Source organism: Sander vitreus, chromosome 18 (assembly GCF_031162955.1).
Source record: "Sander vitreus isolate 19-12246 chromosome 18, sanVit1, whole genome shotgun sequence".
In the NCBI taxonomy this organism is placed as follows: Eukaryota; Metazoa; Chordata; class Actinopteri; order Perciformes; family Percidae; genus Sander; species Sander vitreus.
Window position 1 is genome coordinate 25269469 of NC_135872.1, and position 23570 is coordinate 25293038.

At 41.8% G+C, this 23570-nt stretch overlaps 1 long non-coding RNA gene across 1 annotated transcript; it reads right to left on the minus strand.

Moving 5' to 3' along the window:
* Window positions 1-900: 900 nt before the first annotated feature.
* LOC144533476 (uncharacterized) lies at window positions 901-23337 on the minus strand. Its single transcript, XR_013503440.1, has 3 exons — window positions 23251-23337; window positions 2339-2493; window positions 901-2210 (listed from the first exon to the last, which is right to left on the minus strand). It is a non-coding gene; the product is annotated as an uncharacterized LOC144533476 (long non-coding RNA).
* Window positions 23338-23570: the final 233 nt, after the last annotated feature.

Sequence of the window (23570 nt, forward strand, 5' to 3'; positions counted from 1 at the left end):
ATTCTGACATATAATTGTCTTTATAACAGCTCATGGAAAGAAATTACTGCAAAGCTGTTTTAGTGATAGAAACAAGGTTTTCATATTATAGGGCACTATATTTGGAGGACAAAATGCATATTTCCTCCTGCATAGAAGTATGTTCATGCTTCTGACATAGAAACATCTTTATAACAGCTTCTATGACTGCAAAGCTGATTTCAGTGAAAAGGTTATTACATTACAGGGTGCTATGTGGAGGCCAAAACCCATGTTTCCAGCATAGAAGCATGTTTAGAAACATTTGTAAGGACATGACTGATTTAGTGATGAAGACAAGGTATTTCCCCCACAAGAACCTGTTTTAGCTCAATTCAGAAATTACTGCAAAGCTGTTTAGTGTCTGACCAATCACGGTGGGTGTGGGCCGCCTGGGCCAAAAATGCCAGGGCCGATTTTTTTTGTCCCAGTCCTAGCCGACAATCCTGACAGCTATGCCCTGCTCTGCCTTGCTACTGCTAATAAAATTGAATTGAGTCTGGTGAGTGAGTGATTTTGGGGCAGTTTCATGTTAAACAATAAGTATCACTATAACAAAAAGTAGGGTCCTTCCATAATGTTTTCAGACCCTTTTTTCCAGTCTAAACATGCCAGTTGCAAAACAATAACTTTTAATGTGTGGAAATTAAAGGTGCGCATTTGCCTTTTAATGATACATTTCAGCTTATTTTGTTGCCAACTGCAGCAGTCTTCCTTAATAATGGACCAATTTCAAAAACGGTTGCTCTCATCATTCACTTTGATAAACGTGAAATGCTATGTCGCTGAAGTGGGTCTTTGTTGCTGTAGGAGTGCCATCAAAGCTAAACAGTTTATATTCTGGATGATTTTTTCAAAACAAAGCACAGAGCTCAACAGGCTTATTTAATCGGTTCAAAGACAGGGGTGGAAACATTGAGACTTAGTTAATACATCAGAAACATTTACATCACACACACACACACACCCATTAGACTGTAGCCAAAATAAAAAAAGAAAAGCTTGCTTAAAAGGAATTCCCTTGATTCACGTATTACGTAAAGTTACGTAACTGTAAAATAGATCAAGTGTGTTTTTATTAATTTGTTTACAGACATTATGTAATCTAAACCAAATTGGATTATCCTTATACGAACAAATCTCCACCCACTGTTTGACAGTATTACACCAAATTACTGAAAGAATGCAAAGGGTTTCAACTAAAGTCAACATTTAACCTTCTGTCACCCTGACTTTTACACAGACCAGCTTCATTCGCATTGCTCACTATGAAACTACCTACAAGAAAAAAAATACTCCAACTTGCCCAAACCACCTGATCCACCTTCACTCACCTCTCTCAAGACAAGACCTCTAACATACACACATTAAGTTAAAAAAACATGACATACACAGACCGGAAGACACAGTAATGCAGTGCCAGGTGGTCAGGAGACATTGATATAAATATAGATAACACAATTTTGAGAACATGACACTGCACTACATTCAGCACAGACACACAAAAAACACAGAAACACACACACACAGAAACAAACACACACACACACTAAGTAGTGACACATACAGAATGATGGCAACAAGTGGTGCATAACATCAAATTAAACATTAAGTTCAAACAATGTAATGTTGCAGTGGCTTCAAAATACATGGCAGGGGTGTTTAAAACTAAGTATACAAATAAATACAATGTTAAATAACTGCAGCTTAAATCTACTACCAGCTTTCTTTTTTCTTATAATGGACAGGAGATTCATTTGACAACAGGCAAAACATTTAAACTAAACACATTGCAGATGATCCTGAGACTCTGGGAAAGAGCAAAAAAATACAAAGACAGATTATTTATTTAGGTCTCTGTGTTGCACTGTTATTTTTCTTTAAGATTATTTTTTGGGCATTTTAGGCCTTTATTGACAGGACAGCTCAAGAAATGAAAGGGGAGAGAGGGGGAATGACATGCAGGAAAGGGCCGCAGGTCGAACCTGGGCCCACTGCGTCGAGGAGTAAACCTCTACATATGGGCGCCCACTCTACCAACTGTGCTACATACATTCATGAGGAGTTAGCTGTATCTGCTGGGCGCATACTGCATCAGACAGTGTTAGTGTCCATGTTACAGGATTTATGTTTGACATCCTGAAGAATTCCATTCATCCTCCAACTGACTATTTTGAAAACTTCAGGGCCAGCTGCAGGGAAATAAAACAACATCAAATATGTATGTTGAAAAATCACAAACATATTCAATAATTTTTTATCACGTATATAATCAGTTATTTATCTTGTTAAAAACTTGTGACACATATGTTTGTGTCACCTTGTGAGCGGTGTCTGCAAACTGCTGGGTTTTGTGCATCAGCTCCACAGTCTTGTCCTCAGCACAAGTCAGTCTGTCTCCACGCTCCCTAAGAACCACATTCACCCTTTGGACATTACCCATAGTGCTCCCTGTGGCACGCTGCCCTGGCAGACCTGTTCATAGACACACAAGAAGAAAAAGAGAAATTTATTCAAGTGAGCAGTCAGAGTATTGAAAGTAGGAAATCTATGAAATAATCAAAAGCCCTCTCCTTTATAAATTGTCCTCATATGCCCAAAGAAAACTTTGTTCTGAAACTGGTGCCAGAGAAAAGGTCAGGCTGTTTGAAAATACATTAGTATTCATCCTCTGGGGTCCATGAATATCCACAGCGTGGCGAAAATAAACAGTGCGAGTAACCCAGTTTCCTTGGGCTGTTTATGATCTGTTTTAGGGGTGGAACGGTACACTGAAGTCACGGTTCGGTTCGGTACAATGGAGGGAAAAGCATAACAAAAATGCAGATGGCAATTTTTTTTATTGTGCATGTCTCAGGCTGTACCACCTAGTGTCATCCAGTCTCTCCCCTGAGCTAGCTGCAACAGCCTGAAGTGTATAAAATAAGATGTAAACAGTAAACAATAAGTAGCCTACCCCACAACATCTCCAGACTCCATCTGGAACTTGTAAACAAAATAAGACAATCAGCTAGTAGTGTGATATGGGAGACAAGCGCTGCTCTCATATGAGCAGCTTCGGTTACACAGAGCAGTTGGCGAATTGTTGGCGAATTACGGGCTAACAGCTAACGGCGGAGCTAAAAGCGGAGCTAACAGCAGAGCAAACAGTGACGCAAATAGGCCTGGAAGCCATTTGTGGTCGAGGCAAGAAGGGATACAGCTACAGTACATCCGTGTTTGGTTGTATATGGAAGGGACTAGTTTGCTTCGTGTGGACTCACTGGACCGACTCGACATGTAGGTGGAGCTTCAGAGCTAAGGTGGGGCTACAGATTAGGTGTCCCTAAGAAACGCGTGTAGTAGTTCCACATTACATTAATTAATTTGCATGCGAGTTTTATTTATTTTTATACAGTGTATTCCCATGTAAATTCATGTACCGAACCGAGACGCCCGTACCATTTCGGTTCAATACGAATACATGTACCGTTCCACCCCTAATCTGTATTGCTTGCAGCTGGTCTCTTTAAAAAGAAACCAGTCGTGGTGACCTGATGGTTGATATGAAGGACGCTGGGATGGTATTGGCTGCACACATTTGCAAGTCAGGCGCTTATCGCAATCCTTGCTCCTACGCCCAATGCAGAGGCAGCCAAAGCTAACTCCTTTTTCTTTTAAAAAAGTTTATCTTGTCCCTATGTGTTTTCTTCTCCAATCGTGGACACTGCTCCAGTGAGTTCCCTTGAGTGCAACACACACAAATGTTGGTGTTCTTTGCAGGTGAACTACTTTGCCATTGAACTTGATTTGACTTTGTGAATTGTTCAGATGGAAGTGGTTAAATAGTAGCAACAGACCATTTTTCCTATAGCTTGTATGGAAGCTTTAGAATCATATTCGGGGGGAATGACATGCATCAAAGGGCCGCATGTCGGAGTCGAAGCCGCGGCATCGAGGAGTAAACCTCTAATTATGGGCTGTGAGCTACTGAGGCACCTGAAAAGAGGTTTGCTTAACGGTTTACATGTTTTGCTGTTTCAAGATGAATATCATGACTGCTGTTCTGTGTTGCACTCCAATATGCATGTTGTTGCATTAATGGTTGTTGTTGCATGTCCACAAGGGTAGGTTGATATTTGTCCGATTGTGGGTTTAGTGTGGTGAATGCTTCTTTTAACCTTGTTCCCTTTTCATGAGTTTGGAGAGTGGTGGAAGTGTCCTTTAACCTTGTTCCTTTTTTCAAAATAAGTTTCCATTTCATTTGATTGTGTGTTTGAGCAAGCTTGGTGACTGAAAGCTGATAATACTGATAATACTGCTATTTTAGCAGCAGAAGCGGCCATTTCCATAATTGAGCTCCAGCTTTCCCTTTCTCCTCCTCAGCTCCTCTGTTTGCTCCTCCAAAGCTTCTCCTTTAAAGATGCGGCGTGAGCTTCAAGTGCAACTCTCTTTGCCTCAGCCTGAATGCATGGTGATGCAGTGGAAGATTCTACCTTGAGCTGGCGTGACTTTTCCGACTTACCTGTGATTACAGTGGGGCAAAAAAGTATTTAGTCAGCCACCAATTGTGCAAGTTCTCCCACTTAAAAAGATGAGAGAGGCCTGTAATTTAAAAAAAAATCCAGAAAATCACATTGTAGGATGTTTAACGAATTTATTTGCAAATTCCTCGGGAAAATAAGTATTTGGTACAAACAAGCAAGATTTCTGGCTCTCACAGACCTGTAACTTCTTCTTTAAGAGGCTCCTCTGTCCTCCACTCGTTACAGTGAAACTGAGTCAAGCGCGAGGGAGACCTGACTCAGAGGAGGAGAGGTTAGTGAGGCCAGCGTCTCCACGGCAGGTGACAGTGCGCACGGATCCGCTGTGCCACGCACGGATGAAATAATGAAATAGTAAATAGGACTACATTAACAGAAATATGTGCAGAATTAAGACAGTCAAGACGGCCCAGTGTTTGGTGGACCGGGTACACCTTGTTCACTTAATAGCCTACAAATCATCCACAGGATCAATTACGCATCACATGAGTTTGCCCACCTGACACAGCGTTTGTTCCTGGGGAGATGGATCCGTGCGTCCCGCCTCCTGTGCGCCATGGATTTCTTAGCCTCAGCAACTATAAGATACAATTTGCCTGTTCCCAGCATTAGTACAACACTTTGCGATGATTAGTCCGAGTCAAGTCTGAAGTCTTTTGGGTCGAATCGCAAGTCTTTTGGGTCGAGTCCGAGTCAAGTCTGAAGTCAGCTGTTTGTGCGACTTAAGTGCGACTCAAGTCTCCCCATTTCTGCTCTCATCACAATCCTCATTAGTCACATTTTCAGCAGATTTGGGAATGTCTGCATTTGCCAACCACTTGTTCATTTCTTTCATGAACTCATTTACACCCGTAACTTTGCTTTGAACCATATCTCTTGTTTTTCCTTTATCTTTTCCTTTCAACATTGTCAATTATGAGAAATGTCGGGCAAATTGGACAATATATACACTTGAGTTACAACAACTTCCTCCTTCATTGCTAAATGCTCAAAATGGCGCCAACGTTTGATGAAAACTCAAGCTTTTAATAACTTTTCATCTTTAAAGGGTAGCTACAGTTTTTTTTCTCAACCTGGAGTAGGCAGTGGTGAAACAAGCTACAATGTAAGTTAATAGGGCAATTGTCCAGTTTATATTTACCTTCACAAAGTGTTCGTTCTGCCACTGACGGGCTCAGATTATTATTCTAAGTGTCTGACAACATTATGGAAAGGATTTTTTAAGGAGGTCGACCTTTCTCTTACAGAGTAAGGTCCTTTTGCGAAATTGCATTCGCTAAACCCACCAGACTCCATGTAAATAAACAGTAATTTTAGCAACGTAAAATACACGTCATTCAAAGTCGACAGAAACAAAAATAAAACTATGAAAAGCCGTTTTGGGTTGTCTTTCCACTTTTCCCACCATCACAACTCTTGTTTTGATTGAAATAAACACATAGTTTACCGATTTACATGTGAAAATATGTTGGCTCTATACACGCTAAAAGTATTGCTTTTTTAAATTCTGTTGGGTTTAGCGCTAGCGACTTCAGAGCTGTTTCTAGTTAAACAGAAAGGTCTCAGAGGTTTTAAAGGTCTATCTCTGAAGGGATCCTTTCAGGGACGGACTGTGACCAAGAATCAGCCCTGGCATTTTGGCCCAGACCGGCCCACCACATAATAACAAATACCACCCGTCCTTGCGCTCCCCTGAATATGTATACCAACTCCTACTCCTTAAAACTACTAACGCCATGTAATGCAAGAATCAGTGAGAGTTGACACATTAAATACTTCAAAAGAGTGCCATTTATTAATATAAACAAATACAGCTGTGTAGATGTCTCAATTTCATTTCTGTATACTGTCAATGAGCACCTACCTATTAAATAAGGAACTGAACAAGAATAGGCTACTGCAAGCTGATTCACTGTATGTTGATGATGATTCTAAATTATCCCTAAAAGGTATTTATGTTATAGCCTATTCTTGTTTCTGATGCAATATACAGTATATATATATATAGATTTATCATTTCACGACTGAAGAGGCCCTGTGCTTTAATTTGAAGAGGCCTATCATGAGTTGTTGTCTGCCAATACATGATGTGCAGCGTCTATCTAGGCTACTTTAAGGACACAAGTGCACAAGCACAAGCTTAAGGTTTGATGAACCTTAAGGTGGTGTTTTGCTTAGGATTAAGATGTAGGGTACTTTGTTAAATGAAAAAAGGTAGGCTAATATAGCCTAATAATAAAGCGGTGAGAACATCATCAGTCAAGATTCAGATCTGCTACACATAAATACGGGATTCTTACTGTAATTATCAAAATAATGTTTTCACAATATACAACGGATCATCATCATATATTAAAAAAAACCTTTTACTTAGCCTGGAAGACATAAAAGAACTAGCTTAAACGTCAACTGATTCTCGTTAACTAGCTGCTCCGACCTTTTGTAACACTGATGTTATGGCTTTCGTAGGTTAGGTAATGTTGGGAATTCGTAGGGTACAGATTCAATTATTGGCAAATTATCAAAGATTTTATCAATATTAATAAAGTTATGAATATGTGTATTCATAACTCCACCAATATGACAAACAACCAAAACGGGGCACCACCCTGGAAGTCAGGGACCAATAATCAAACTGTGAAACAGTCTCATTTAGGTGGTGTTCTCTTTAAAATACCGATGAGTACGACCAAAAGTGACGAAACCAGGGGTTTGCTCGGTCACGCCCAGATTAGCCGTTAGCTAATTGAAGCTAAGCTATGTGTTAGCTGCACAAAAGCTATTTAGCCTCAAGAGGGCGGTGGTGGGCTACGTTTCAGCTCCACGTGACTAAGCTAGCCAGTTAGCTAGTTAGCTCTCCACCCAACGTGTTGCTGACAAAACGACGCTACGAGGAGCGCAGTTGTAGACACACACTAAACTACTTCGCTATGTGCTAGCTGTATAGCTATTCGATGCACGTGACTAGCTTTTTGGCCAGCTATTCACTTGGGCGTGTGTATATCCGTACGTGTGTGTGTGTGTGTGTGTGTGAGAGAGAGAGGTTAGTGAAAGAGGAAAGAAAGCCCCTTAGAGAAAGAAACACACTTTGAAAAACCTGATTATCTCACTCAGTACAATAACTAAAACTCAGTGAAAGGGGAGTTACCAGGTAGCAATTACAGTCTAACAAGCTAGCTGTAATATTCAACACAACATATCAACACTACACCGTGATCAGAGTGTATTCACAGAAAATAGATTGGACTCGCCTGTCCGATCAGATTAATAAATCAAGCAATAGCATATTAATCGCAAATCACATTAATGGCAAACAAGTGCCAGCATTAGCCTTTACACATTAATAAAACACACTATTCCTCTGCCCAGAAAATCTTAAGCCTTCTTACTGTGTGTTCAGTCCGTTCGTGTCTGTCCATAGCTTTCAACGTTAAAACAGAACGGCCCGTGTCGCTCGTCAGCGGCCACAGTGAAAAGCTTTCCCTCCCAAAAGCAACAGGATGAAAGCTAGTCGACTTGATGAGAGGAAAAGAAAAGCGGTGTCCACTGTTATCCGATTTTCTAGTAGAGAAACGTTTTCTCTTCTACAGTTTTGAAAACATGAGGTGCGTGTTTTACAGGATCCAGTAGTGTTCTTCAGAACACCGAGGAATAAATCCACTTTGTCCAGAAATGGAAGTATTTTGCACAAGCGCTTGCAGCAACGGCTGTTGTAGAAAGAAGACCGGGATTTTTGGGTGCTCAGGCTAATTATAGATCAGGTCCCCTGACCTGGCTCCATGTTGTTTTTATGGTCCCAGGAACCAATGGGAGATCAGAGTTCTCTGACTGTGGCCATTTTGTGCATTAACACCTACGTGTGACTTGCTGGTTGTTGCCATAAAATGGCTTCACCCTCTTTTCTGAGGAGACATGGATTGGAATTTTCCATGTAGGCCGAAAATCTCTTTGTCTGAAAGACCGCATGGTCTTTTGTCTTTCAGAGACAGATGCTCTGAGGCCTTTTGGTTAAAATCAGGTTTAACAAAACTGCTGGTCCCAACAGTAACTAGCCTAGCCTACACCCGCAGACTTAGCCAAACTAATGCAATCATATAGTATATCATGCCTACTTCTTTTATTGTAGTGTTATCATCAATAGTTTGTCCACCACTTGTTTTGGCTCAGTTTTATCAAGGGGCAAATAGTTTTGAGGGGAGTTCTGCTTACCGCAGGTTCTACCCTCACTCCCTCATCTGTCCCTCTCCTCCTGAGTCTCCTCCTCACTGTGCATACCACTGCCGCTGACACAGACACCACTTTCATCAGCCACGGGAGCTGATGAAGGTCCTGCTACTGCTGAAACAACACGGTCTCACAGCAGTTCGTAAAATGGTCACGTTATTTTTAATCTATTGATTTTATGTTGTTTTTTTTCGTGGTGGTCAGCACATAATGGGAAGCATCTATACGGAGGTTGGGTTTAGTAAAAGAAGAACGGGGAAATGAAACGCCACACGCGGGACACGATCCCCGGTCTCCGGGGTAAAAGTCCTGTGTTGTTTGACCCATCCACCACCCCAACCAACCTCCCTACACAGATTTCCTACTACTCGCTACCATAGTCGTGCTGTGATCACAAAAGATGCTTCCCATTAGTTTAAAAAACGTGCTGACCATCACGAAAAAAAATGAAATAAACATGTCCATGTACACGAATCAATAGATTAAATAACGTGATCATTTCACGAACTGTCGTGAGACTGGCTTGGGCGAAAACATGTCTGTCAATTTGAAACATTTGGCAGCATCTGCCTTGAAGGGCCTGTTTATTTTTCTCACGCAGCTTCTCTGCACCTCCTTTGCGTTTCTTCGCCATGATCTCTATCACTATTCTAGCCTGGCAGAAAACAATGGGCCACCGATCTAGGCCTACCACTTTTATGGGCCGGTTCATGGGCCAGACAAAAAAAATAAAAAATTAAAAAAATTAAAAAAATTAAAAAATTAAAAAAAAGTGTCAGCGGTCGGCCCAAAAACCACGTCAGCCCACCGGGAAAGTATGCCAGATGGCCAGTCCGCCCTTGGATCCTTTCCATAATGTTGTCAGACACTTAGAATATTAATCTTAGCCTGTCGGTGGCAAAACACGCACTTTTATGAAGGTAAATACAAGCTGGATAATTGCCCTATTAACTTACATTGTAGTTTAGTTTATTAGTTTATTTGTCAGGGACCATGCACAGTTCAAGCCCTGTACCAGAGTTAGCTATACAGTTTAATATATCTGTGGTCCCTTGTTTCACTGCTGCCGGTAGACCAAATTTGAACTACCACACAGATCGACACTGTTCAAGATATCCATAATGTTATTTTTAATATCTAAAATGCATTTCGATAAATACAAATGTAATTTCAGATATCTACAAATATGACTAGAAACAATGCAATTGCAGATATCCATAAATGTTTTGTGGATGTCTGTTTTCCATTTTGTATATCTAAAACTATTATGATTAGTAACAATTGAATATCGGCAATTGGAGTTCTTTCTAGAATTCTATTGCATAGAATAGAATAAACATAGAAATAATGTTCTTTTTGAGGAATAATAGAATTACAGAGATCTGCAACACATATCCATTTCAGGTATTAAATCCCTCGTCTGGACTGTGTGTGTCTACAGCACCATCATTCCCACCACCAACCTCATCGGTGAGTCCCACAAGGTCAAGAATGTGGAAGGAGCCCCCAACACCTATACAGAAGGTAATATTAAAGAGATTGGACGGAGGGGGGGCGCTCATGCGCAGTGATGGAGTAGACGTGTTTTCGGAATGCTCCGTGCCATCTCCTCAACTTTATTTTCATAACATTGCACTTTAACATTATTTTACGCTGGCTTGCCCTTGAAACTGTGTTGTAGCCTGTCGTTAGTGGGTTTATGTCAACATGCCCTAGAAAGACGATAGTCAGAGGGACACATCCAAGACGAGTTCGTCGACTGCTAGCAGCGATGCTATATTAGCGGGTATTGCTAACCACGGCGCTGAGCTTCTGAAAATCACCTCTCTCGTAGATGGCTTAAAGAAATCTTTGGAGGGCCGCCTCGACGCAATTGAAGCAACGCTATCATTGCTTCAGAAGAAAAACCATGAAACTGAGCGCCGCTTTGATGATTTTGATGAGGTCATGTCAGCTAAGCTACAGTCGCATAACAGCTCTGGAAGCTACGTGCAACGAGCTACAGGTGGCTAACGGTCTCCTCAGGGCTAAGGTGAATGATTTGGAGGGCCGCTCCCGCAGACTCAATGTCAGGATTGTGGGCATTAAAGAAGGGGAAGAGAAAGGCAGCCCTATTGATTTTGTTTCAAAGCTGATCCCAGAGCTACTCGGCCAAGACAACTTTAGCGGACCCGTAAAAAATAGACCGGGCCCACCGTAGCCTGAGACCGAAGCCTCAGCCTAATGAGTGGCCGCGGATCATCATTGCCAAGGTCCACAACGACCGAGACGTGATCGACATACTACGACTCAGCCGTCAACAAGCACCCCTGCACTACCACGGTGTGAGAGTCTCCATTTTCCCCGACTACACGGCGGAGGTCTCGGCACAGCGGCAAGCCTTTACAAGCGTGAGGAAGCGGATAACCGAAGCTGGTGCTAAATGTTCCCTGCGTTTTCCAGCCAAGCTCCATGTCGACTACAACAACACATCGAAGATGTTTGTGTCACCAGCTGATGCTGAACGGTTTGCCAACTCTTTAGCCCCAGCGAATGACTCCTAAATCCTATATATTATATAAATGTTTAGGTCTAACTTTTATTTTTAGCTGATCATTGATGCTGCATAATGTAACGTTATGTGTTTAAATAGCGTTTCACACACTGCTTTCTCGGGTGCTTAAATCTAGCACCGGGACAATTTTATTTTTTACCTTCGGTTTGTATTAATATTGATTGATACTCCCGGTTATGTGTATTTATTTAAGCGTTTACTTTTTCATATATACACACATTTTCCTATGGTATTTTATTTTTATTTTCTTAAGTTCGATGTTTTATATGCTGCACCATTTATACCTTCCCACCTGTTATATTTCACCAAGCGTGTGTTCTGAATTTTGCTTACTGAGTACTTTCATGAGGGTGCAATTTAAGCATTAGTTAACGTGTTGGAGATGCGCATGGGGCCCCTTCAGAGTCACCCATGACCACTTTTTCTTACCTGGGGATTAACATCCCCAGAAATCCAAAACTTCTCTTTAAACTTAATTATATGGATCTGATTGACAGGCTCAAGTGTATGATAGATAAATGGAAACTTCTCCCCCTTTCATTGATTGGCCGTGTCAACATTGTTAAAATGGTCATGCTCCCTAAATTTACTTATTTATTTCAGAATGTGCCTATCTTCCTCACTACTTCCTTTTTTAAGACGTTAGACTCTATTATCATGCCCTTCGTCTGGGCCTCCAAGCCCCCCCCGTATTTCAAAGGCCCACTTACAGAAGCCCACTGTGGAGGGTGGTTTAGGTCTGCCTGTTTTTCTGCATTACTACTGGCCCTGTAACGCCAGAGCATGGGTTTTTCTGCAATCAGCCCACGGCTGAGGGGTGTACAGGAGGGCGGACCCGGCCCTAGATGGCCTGAGATTGAGCTTAATAGTGCTGTGTCACTTACTGGTGCCTCCTTGTCAGCCATTCTATTCTCAAATCCTGATTTTAAGATTAAATCGCTACACAATAATTTCTTATTCTGCAACTCGATTAAAAATTTAAAGCAAATTAAGGGAATTCTGAATCTCCCAGAAAAGTCAATTCATGCCCCCATATGTCAGAACCCCTGTTTCAAGCCTGGTTTGATGGATACTGTCTTTAAGCACTGGTCAGATAAAGGTTTTACTACTATCAGGGATCTCTACATTGATAATCATTTTGCATCTTTTGCCCAGCTCCAGGCTAAGTTCAAACTCCCTTCTAATCAATTTTTTTCGTTATCTACAAATTAGGAATTTTGTCAAGCATTCTTTTTCTTGCCTAGATGCGACCCCCCATGCAACATGACTTCTTTGATGTTATGACCAGACCTCCCACCTCCAAACATCTGATCTCTCGGTTTGTTAACCTCTTCGTTGTGGCAACCCCCTCTCTTCATATTAAAGAGGCGTGGATCAAGGACATCAGCGAAGTAATATCTGATGAGCTATGGGTGAAAGGGTTAAACAGGATAAAAAGCATGCTCTATTAATGCTCGACTTCAGCTCATTCAGTTTAAAGTAGTTCATATTCCAAGACTAGACTGAACAAAATTTTTCCTGCTGTCAAATTAGCTGATGGAACTCTTGGGCATCTTTTTCTGGTCCTGCTCTAAGCTCTCAAGGTTGTGGGTTGACATTTTCAGTTTGTACAGTGCTGTTTATAATAGACAACTGGTTCCTGACTCTCTCTTAGTGATACTGGACTGTTCCAACGGTTCTTTGGCTCTTCCATCTGCTTTACAACAAGCCCTCATGTTTGGTATGACCATTGCAAAACGGGTTATCCTAAAGGCTGATTTCCTGTTGTCAGTGTATGTCCTCAGGCATGACTTGTTGATTGTGGGAAATTTCAAGCACATATGATAATGTACACTGTAGTTACAGCCACTTTCTCGCTCATCGCTAAACACTCAAAATGGCCACACCGTTTGATGAAAAGTTTTTCTTTTAATAACATTTCATCTTTACGGTGTTGAGATGGTACAGACCAAATTTGAAGTCCATCGGATGAAATCTCTAGGAGGAGTTCGTTAAAGTCTAGCACCTTGACTTTTAGGCCTACTTCCTGTTGCCAGTAGGGGGGCGCTATGACTTTGAGCCAATATCGGCACGTAGATGTCGTCAGGGTTGGACTCTTATGAATCCTGAAAAGTTTCGAGCCAATTGGACAATGTACACTGAAGTTACACCCACTTCCTGTTTCGATAGCGAAACGCACAAAATGGCCACCCCGCCATGACCATGCCCTATGACGAAAAGTTTTTCTTTTGATAACTTTTCATCTTTAATGTCTTACAATGGCACTGACCAAATTTGAAGTTGATCGGATGAAATCTCTAGGAGGAGTTCGTTAAAGTACGACACGTGGAAATGGCCGAAATCACACTAATTTGGAACTTTCAATTCAAAATGGCAGACTTCCTGTTGGGTTTAGGGTATGGCTCCAATTATGTTTTTTGTACGTCTTGACATGCTACATATGTGTACCAAGTTTCGTGAGTGTACGTTAAACGTACTGCAGGGGCTCAATTTTTTTAATTTTGTAGGGGGCGCTAGCTAGCCATTTTTGTGCGCCTATTCCCAAAACCCTTAAAATACGTAAATGTTCACCAGAATTGATGCAACCTCCAATTTTCGTGAGTTTTTGAGTATGTTAAGCCCCTCAAAAAGGCGATTAATTTGCAGGAGGAATAATTCCTTCAGTTTCAATAGGGCCTTCGCTGCTGTCAGCACTCAGGCCCTAATTAAAGTTGCAAGCAGTGTTGGATGGGCCCTCACAGCTCTGCGCGGTTACTGGCGGACGCCGCTCCTTGCGACCGTGCATTTGCGCGGCACTCAGATACTGCAAATCGTCACCAATGAAAAGGGAACTCCCTGATGAGTTCAATGATACCTCTCACAAGACTCTACGTCATACAGTTCATTAGCTGTGAAAGGGGGCGTGGCCAAAGCATAGGGGTTTGGGTCAAACCATCACCAATCAAAAAGAAACTGCTGAGTTCAATGATACCTCACAGAAGACTCTACCTTAAATGGGTCACCAGTTATGAATGGGGGCGTGGTTTAAGTAGAGGGGGTGGGCCAAACCATCAACAATGAAGAAGGAACTCTTTGCTGAGTTCAATGACACCTCACACAAGACTACCTTAAACGGTTCAAATGTTATGAAAGAGGTGTGGATTGAGTAAGTGGGCGTGGTTAAAGTATAGGGGGTGGCTCAGTATCACATGTAGACCACACATTATAAGTTTCATGTAAATCGGATGATGTTTGTCATATAAGACTGATTTCCTGTTGCCAGCGGGGGGCGCAATGACCAAAAGTCAATTTTGGCCTATAAATGTCCTCAGGCCTGGGACCCTGGGACCCTTGTCAATCGTGAGACATTTCGGCCAAATTGGACAATGTACACTAAAGTTACAACAACTTCTTCGTTCATCAATAAATGCTCAAAATGGCCGCCATGCCACGCCCACACCGTTGGACGTAAACTTTTGCTTTTAATAACTTTTCATTGTTAAGGTCTTTAGATGACACCGACTGAATTTGAAGTCGATCTGATAAAATCTCTAGGAGGAGTTCGTTAAAGTATAGCACCTTGACTTTTAGACCTACTTCGTGTGGCCACTAGAGCTCCGGGAGTTGACGTCATGCAATCCCAGCAAGCACCAGTCAATATCAAAACACCACCATTTTGGCAGGCAAGTGGAGAGCCGAGTGGAGCGCCAGAGTAGGAGCTGAGCCAGAGTCAGTTACTAGTTAGTTACTAGACGCCAGGATGCCTGAACCGTCGGGAAAAAGATAAAGGCAGAGCATTTTATAGGATTCCTAAAGATCCCGACAGAAGAAGTAAATGGTTAGCTACCATAAAACGTGCTAGAAGCAGACAGAACCAAACCGAGCGATGGGAGCCCGCAAACAATGGATTTTGGTTATGCTGTGACCACTTCATATCAGGTAACGTAACAGAAATATCTTATTTATATAACGTTAGCTAGCAAACAGGCTAAATCGGTTTCTAACGGTTGAGGCTAGTAGGGATACAGCTAAGGCGACGAAAGGCACCAAACGAAGTTTAGGAAAAAAGATTGTGGTTTAGATTGAAATGCACCAGAGGAACTATCACGAATTTCCTGGTTCAAAATATTAAAATTATATTATTATATTAGCCTAGCTTTTGCGAGATTTAGGGTAATTGTGCGCACTTTCCGGCCGTAGCTGTATCCCTTTCTAGCCACAACCGTTAGTTATTACGTTAGTTAGGATTTTGTGTGGATTACAAAGGCTAACGTTAGCTAGCTAACCTAAAAGAAGCCACATACTCATTAAAGTGTTATGGGACATTTACAATTTGTTCATGTTATTTCTATGTATTTGGTTTAGGTAAAAAGAGTGACAACCCTCTGTCACCTGACTATGTTCCTTCAATATTCAATCATGTTCCATCCCCGGAGAAGAGAAAAAGAAGAATGAGGTTAGATCAAACTTCAAAGAATAGAGAAAGCACCAAAGCCATCAGCTGCAGCGGTAATGGATCTAACAGACTGTCCTCAAGAAAACCACAAGCGTCCTGCTGCAGACCAGGTGAAGGAATTTAACATCAACAAAGAACTTGAAAATGAAAATATTCTGCCTTTTTCCCGATGAAAATGATGATCCAGCAACTCCATGCGAGAGTGAAAATTGTAAGAAACGCATTCAATCTCTTGAGTTGGAATGCCAAGCTCTGAGAACTGAAAATATGTTGTTAAAAGAGAAAATGAATAGAACGGCACTGAATGAGATGAGTCTACAAAACAATGATAAAAAGGTTAATATCCTCACTAGTTTACAAACATATTCACTAGTAATGACAATGTTTCATTTTGTAGCTCCCTATCTCAAATCTACAGTCCCTCCAGGATTTTCACGATGTTGCGATCGCGCCATTTTACGCGAATTCAACCAATCACCGTGACTTTGGTGACTCACAATTTTGACCAATCACCGCAACTTTTCCGCAAATTTGACCAATAACTGGAGTTTCCCACGACTTCAACCAATCCTAGCAGTCCCACGTGCCAGACTTTACGTCAGTACAATGTGACTCTGACCAAGTGGGAGTGAGAGCTTGTTTCCGATATGAAGACAAGACTCGAACATCTCACATTTACCAACAAAACATACAGTGAAAGCAAAACATTTCAGACCGCCCTGCCAACCTGTATACATTTTAACATCAATGTACGCTGTAACGTTTATTCACTCTAAAGTCAGCGGCTGCTGTTTCATCCTGTCGTCTCTCTGCAGCAGGTGGGGCTGCTCAGTACCCCTGCTACTGACGCGCACACACAATCACATACGATGGATGCAGGAAAAACCTGTTTGAGACGTACAGGATGACCTAAATTGAGGACAGCTACGCTTGTTATTGTAAGTGCAATTATAAGTTAAAGTCCAATAAGTACTTTATCGAACCGTATGAATGTGTGTCCCAGGCCAGGTTAGGAAATTAACTAACAATGTAAAGATCAACAAGCCACTGACACATATGTTCAAATTTGATTCATTCAATAAATTATAATTTTTGTCTTAAATCCACCAGGAAAACTCAGCCCAGAGTAGTTTTATTCTCCCCGAAACAAGTTTCCTTTTTATTTTTTAAAGAACTATACAAAAAAAAATCACATCTTTTTTTTGCAACTTTCACTGTCTCCTGCAACTTCATTGCAACAAACATACAAAAGACATCGCAACTTTTATCGCAATCTTTTACAAAAGCTCCCGCAAAATCAGGCATTTTAGGCCGCAACAATCTCAAAAAAAAGGCTGCGTAATCCTGGAGGGACTGAATCTGAAAAGTCCACCCTAATACTATTTTAGCCATACACGCTGGCTTTAATTAAGATGAGAATGAATTTGTCTTTTGATTTTTGGCTTATTATTTTGGCGTTGATTCGACCACTGTTTCAAAGCTTTTCAAACACTGTATTGACATAATGTATTGCAGATTGGTGCCAAGTCTAATTCTATGGCCTGAAAGTGAATCATTAAAAAAATCTCTTCCATATGCATTTAGGAACAGTAACTTTGAAAAGACTTTTGCATTATTGATTGTTTTGAAACATTTATGGAGAAACCAAGTAACTTACTAGCTAGTGCTCAGTGTTACCATACAATGCAAGTCTCACCATACAATGAAATATTTAATTGCCATCTGCCCGCAAGGCTCAATTTCTTTCATTTCCAATGGAAATGAATGCAGCTAGGACATATCCACTGTTTAGGAATTCTTTTTAATGCAAAGGCAAGTTTGGCGAAACTTTTGAACTGAACAAAAACCTGACACACAGACCAACATGTTCCCTACTTCTGGCTCACGGCAGTAGCACCACTATTGACCATGATTTTGAAATATTGCTGCTGGTTTTGGAGCAGAAACATACTTGGCAATTAGCTCTGGAATTTTACATTTCTTAAAAAAATTCCCTAGCACATGCCAACTCTTTCTCAAAAAATGGCACATCTGGTGTCACACGTTCCACAAAAAGGTGAAGTATTTTCCCTTTCAGTCCAAAGTATACAATCACAATAAGGTTTTTCAGTAACAAACAACTGCATTTGTACTTGATAATAAAATGCTTGATCATCTTTTTCAAGGCAAAAGTCTGCAAGAGAGTTAACTGCCTCATTTACAGAGAGGTCTTTGGCACAAAATGGGCACTTTATCTCTATTACACCTGAACCACAGCAGCTGCAGGAAACATATCCATCAGGTGAGGCTCCGATAAATGGATGTGAGGGTGAAATCCTGAATCCAGCAGTTTCCACCAGGACATCTGAGTGTGAGAAGCGATGCTGTGTTTCATAGTATCTTGCCATGTCCTCAAGCTTCCTCCCCATCTGGAAAATAAATACAAACAGTTAAGATAGTTTAGATTAGAATTTACAGAACTAATCTGTAAATTCTACAGATTAATGCAAGTTAGTATGCATTAATATTAATAATCTCAGAGACCAAATGCTATTAAATGATAAATGTTATTAGGCACAGTGGAATTCATGGTTTAAATTTAAGGATTAGTGAACTCATACATGAGATACATGAGCTCAACTGCTAAACTTATCTTCTACACTCTGGTAGCCTCAGTGGTGAAGTTATGAGACTTTGGATACCATATATTTCTTATCAGGGACACTGAGGGCTTTTTGACATCTGTCTTTGTGGCTGCTCTGAAGGTAGATGCTGTTATTTTACCACTTCTCTGATCAAACCAGGTTTTGGACTTAGACTGTGCTCGAGTCTGCTCTACGATATCACTCTGAAAATATGATTGAAATGGTTTCATAATTACATTATTAAGTGTGCAAATGTATCATTTTAGTCTGACAACATACACATACAGTACATGTTTCTGTTTATATTTGACTATGATCTCTAAGCTTCATTATTACAATGTAACTCTTATAAAATTATGTACCTGTTCTTTTGTCACAGTTTTGTGTTCAAACAATGCTTCTGCTCAGTCTTGTAACTCTGCTAGATTTTCCTCCCTTGTCTACTTGTCATAAAGATTTGTGAGGGGTTCTGATAGATCTAGCAGGACAGCTTTTGGCACATATGATGCTGCGTAGTCTGTTACAACAGAGAGGACTGCTGGCTGTCCCTCTTGTGTACAGCTTTTGGAGAGGTTGTTGTAAAGTTGGGCCTGCTCTGTATGGGTCAGAGGTGGGAAAGCTGGTGGTATGGCAGAGTGGCCTTTGGATGATCTCTCTTTTTTGCCTCGTTGTGTGTTGTTAAAAATGATGTCCTTCCCTTGCTGATATTCTACTCTTTTCAAAGATTCCTCACTTGGTGTGGCCCACTTGCACTTCTTTGATTTTACAGCTATCTGTTCTTCGCTTTCCTGGTTATGCTGCCATAACCTGAACAACACAGCTGACACATGGGAGCAGCACTCACCCAGTCCAGCTGTGCAATTACAGTGGGCTCCTAACACAACCCCATCATTCCTGACAACCACCCATGGCTTCAACTGAGGATCATTCAGTCTCTGGGAATGACTTACCTGTAATAAAGATGTAATGGCATTTTTGTGATGAAAAGTGCACTGATATAGCTAATGTACGTCAGCCAACGTTAGTAGCTAACCGCTGGCGAAAGTTACAGACTAGCTAATGCTAGCTAGCTATACAAGTTATAACACTGACTGCATTAACGTTACAATTTAACTTACCCTTCCAGTGACGACAAAGCAATTTTTAGCCGGTAGACTCCAAAGCTGAATATTCATCACGAATCCAGCTGATTGCGTGCATTTATATCCCTCCAGGCTTTTGTAGGCTTTCAAAGACTCTCCAGAGTAGGACGATGAAAGTTGATTAGATAGTTGTAAATATCTGGATATTGAAGGTCGGGGGAAGCTTTCCGTTTCACTTGTAAAGGTCGTAAAAATAACTCCGGGAGCATTATATGGATCACTACTGTTTAATCGATCAAGTTTTGCTTCATAGCTGTCTATGTCTTTTGAATTAAAGTGCACAGTGAACTCGGACAGGTTGAAATCCGTGCAGGCGGCGTTCATTTTTGCCACTACTTGCCTGCCAAAATGGCGGCGTAAACAGTCAAGTCATGTGACGCCCGGAGCTCTCTAGGGGGGCACTATGACTTTGAGTAAATATCGGCCTTTATATGTCCTCAGGGTTTGACTCTTACGAATCCGGAAAAGTTCCGAGCCAATTAGACAATGTACACTCAAGTCATACCCACTTCCTGTTTCGATGGCGAAACGCACATGACAAAAAGTTTTTCTTTTAATAATTTTTCATCTTTAACGTCTTAAGATTCAATTTATTATTAAGATGGGACAGACCAAATTTAAAGTTGATCGGATGAAATCTCTAGGAGGAGTTCGTTAAAGTACGATGTGGAAATGGCCAAAATCGCACTAATTTCGAACTTTCAATTCAAAATGGCGGACTTCCTGTTGGGTTTAGGGTATGGCTCCAATGACGTTTTTCGTACATCTTGACATTCTACATATGTCTCCAATGTTTCGTTAGTCTACGTTAAACGTACTGCAGGGGGCTCAATTTTTTAGATTTTGTAGGGGGTGCTAGTGAGCCATTTTTGTGCGCCTATTCTCGAAACCCTTAAAATATAAAGCCAGGCCTGATGCGTGTGCAAAGTTTGGTGAGTTTTTGAGCAGGATAAGGTCCCCAAAAGGCGATTCATTGCGCGGCAAAAAAAGAATCATAATTCCTTCAGTTTCTCACCGCTGTCGGCGCTCCCGCCCTTATAATTCCTTCAGTTTCAATAGGGCCCTCTCCACTGGCCCTAATTATGTGAATTAGTCAGCAACATATGTAAGCAGTGGCAACTCGAAAGCAGTGCAATGGCAAAGTATGGAATGCACCCTCAGTTTAATATTTTGCACTTTGGTTGAAATTTTAACAATAAATGGAAGGGTTTAATGTTTGTTTGTTCAGCAGCTTAATGTGAAAAAAGGCTGGGTGAAGGTGAAACTAGATCAGTGAGTGTGGTGATTATTAAATACTCTCAGCTAGTCACTGGTTTCCTTTTTAACTTGTACATGGTCACATTTAGTTGGTAAACAGAGTTTGCACTACATGTTGTTGGAATCAACCAGAAGTGGGTTAAACATTATCTTTTTCAAACAGAGGATTTTTCGGCCAACATGTGCTCAGAAACAAAGGGCCTGAGACAAAGAAAGGGCCTGCATGTAGACTTTGCAGCCTAAAGGTAGTTACACACCAACCAGACGGCCGACCGTCGGCAGAAAAGGCAGTCGGACTGATCAGTCGGGTCCCCCAGGTCCAAAAAGTGCCTCGGAACATACCAAAGAGACCGACTTGAGCATGTATGCTCTGCGCGAAACGTAATACGTCTCCATAGCAGCAGGCGGAGCTGCTCTGTATTGTTTCCCAGAAAATGAAAACCGGCAGCTGATTGGACGAACGCGTCACGTGGTTCTTTTTTTCTCCGGAAATTCACAGCCAGACTGTCATGGCGGATTGTTCAGAATACGATCTCATATTGTACTAAAATAGTTCACCGAAACGGGTTTCTGAAAACATTTTAAGCGAGAAATAGGCCATGCAGTTGCTGAATCTGTCTTCATTTCAGATCGACAAAGGTTAGTTTAAAAGATTTTCGTCAGATTTTGAGAGGCTCATCCGCTCGCCATTTCCGAGTGAGTCCCGACTGCCCTGTCTCCAACATGTCGGGTCGACCCAAATGAAGGCTGACGGCTCCTCCTCCGACAGACGACGGCACGGGACACACTGAACAAACTCGAGTCACAGACCTCGCCAGACGGTCCGACGACCAATAATCGGCTCTGTGTGTCACCACCTTTAAAGTTCACACCTAGGTGTTACCCTCCACATGGGGAGGGTTCAACTGGCTGGAAGTGGCTTACTCCAACACCTTGAAGGACATTCTAAAATCCCATTGGTCAGCGGACTTTGAACGCAGAATCCGGTGCTGCGAGAGAATAAATGCACTGAACCTTCGCTCCTCCCCGTCTTACGGTACAGATCCATTTGACCGTGCAACACTTCTGTTGTGGCGCAGGAAGGCGCAAAAAAGCTGGCCGATGCCCATCTTTATGCAAATTAATCCGTTGAACGCGACGCGACAATCCAGTAGAAGTAGACGAAAAATCTTTCAAACTAACCTTTGTCGATCTGAAATGAAGACAGATTCAACAACTGTATGGCCTATTTCTCGCTTAAAATGTTTTCAGAAACACGTTTCGGTGAACTCTTCTCAACAAGTCGCCATAACACTGTTGAAATTCTCGAGAAGCCACAGCCACGTCACGTGTTCGTCCAATCAGTTGCCGGTCAAGGGCGTGGAGCATCAACCATGGATGTATGACGTCGCGACACCACGCTTCAGTCGTGTCAGTCAAATGGATCTGTACCGTTAGCCCTGTGACTTCGGTCGCTACAAGTTGACACACAAGTGAACGTTTGCTTTGAAATAGCGCCATTTCCCAAGAAAAGTGAATTTATTTCTGGCGAACATCTTGGACCCTATGGAAACATGCGACCAGTGTTTCAAATCTGCAGAAGAGAGAACCACGCTTTTCTCTAGAAGGAAATCGGACAACACGGACCGCTTTTCCCACCCAAGTCGACTCTGAACCGCTCCACACACCCTGCCCGGGTGGAGTTGTTTCGTTAACCCCTGGCCAAGTGGTTAACCCGTTTCTGTTCTACATAGAAAAAGCCGCTGGACAAACTTAACGGACTGCATACAGTAAGGAGGCTTGAGGTTTTCTGGGCAGAGAAATGTATGTGTTTTTATTAATGTAATAACTGCTAATGCTGCAATCGTGTTATGACAATGTGATTTGGGTTAATAAGCGCTACTGGTGCGCCTTGATTTATTAATCTGATTGAACCGCCGAGTCCAATCTGTTTTACTGTGAATGTATTTTGATCACGATACTCATTGATGATGTGTTTGAAACTGTAGCTTGATTAAAACTACTGCAGCTACCCTGCTGACTCCCCCTTTCACGGAGTTTAGTTTACTGTATTGAAAGAGAGAAGTGTTTATTTTCAGAACCTCGAGAATCAAGACTCCCGAGTGATCTGTTTCTTTTCTCTCTAATAAGGGTCTTTCTCTCCTCTTATATGCTAACCGAACACATACACATTTACACACACAAACACAAGCGTGCTACTGTGACCAGCTGGCCTTGCAAGCTACGACAGTCACATACACACACAGGCATACACGTGCGTGGAATAGTTACACAGCTAGCCCACAGCGAAGTAGCTTATTTGTGTACCCTTCTTTTGTCTGCAACACGTGCTTCACACTAGCTAACAGTTAGCTAACAGTTAGCTCCTAGCCACACGTTAGCTTTAGCGGCTAGCCTTGCTAGCTTCCCACAGTCACTCACAGACAATCTAATCGGCTAACACTTAGCTTGAACGAGCTAATGGCTAACTCACAGCTCCGGCAGCGTCCTCCGCCCTCTTGAAGGCGTTGCCTAGCAACCCTGTGGTCTCGTCACACCCAAGGGGGTAAGCTTCTCCTCGGACCCAAGCCCCCCAGGAAGAGCGTCAAGTCTAAAAAGCCACCATGGGCTTAGCGGATAACGGTGGTACTGCACCCCATGGCCCAGAAAGACTTTTCACATAGACTTTGCATGGCGAAAGAAACGTCTATATTTCAGCGGATAATTTGTTTCTGGGTATATCAACTTACCAGCCCGAACACTGAAAGGGTCCTTGTTTAAAACGTCACGTTTTTAACATTTTTAACATGCACT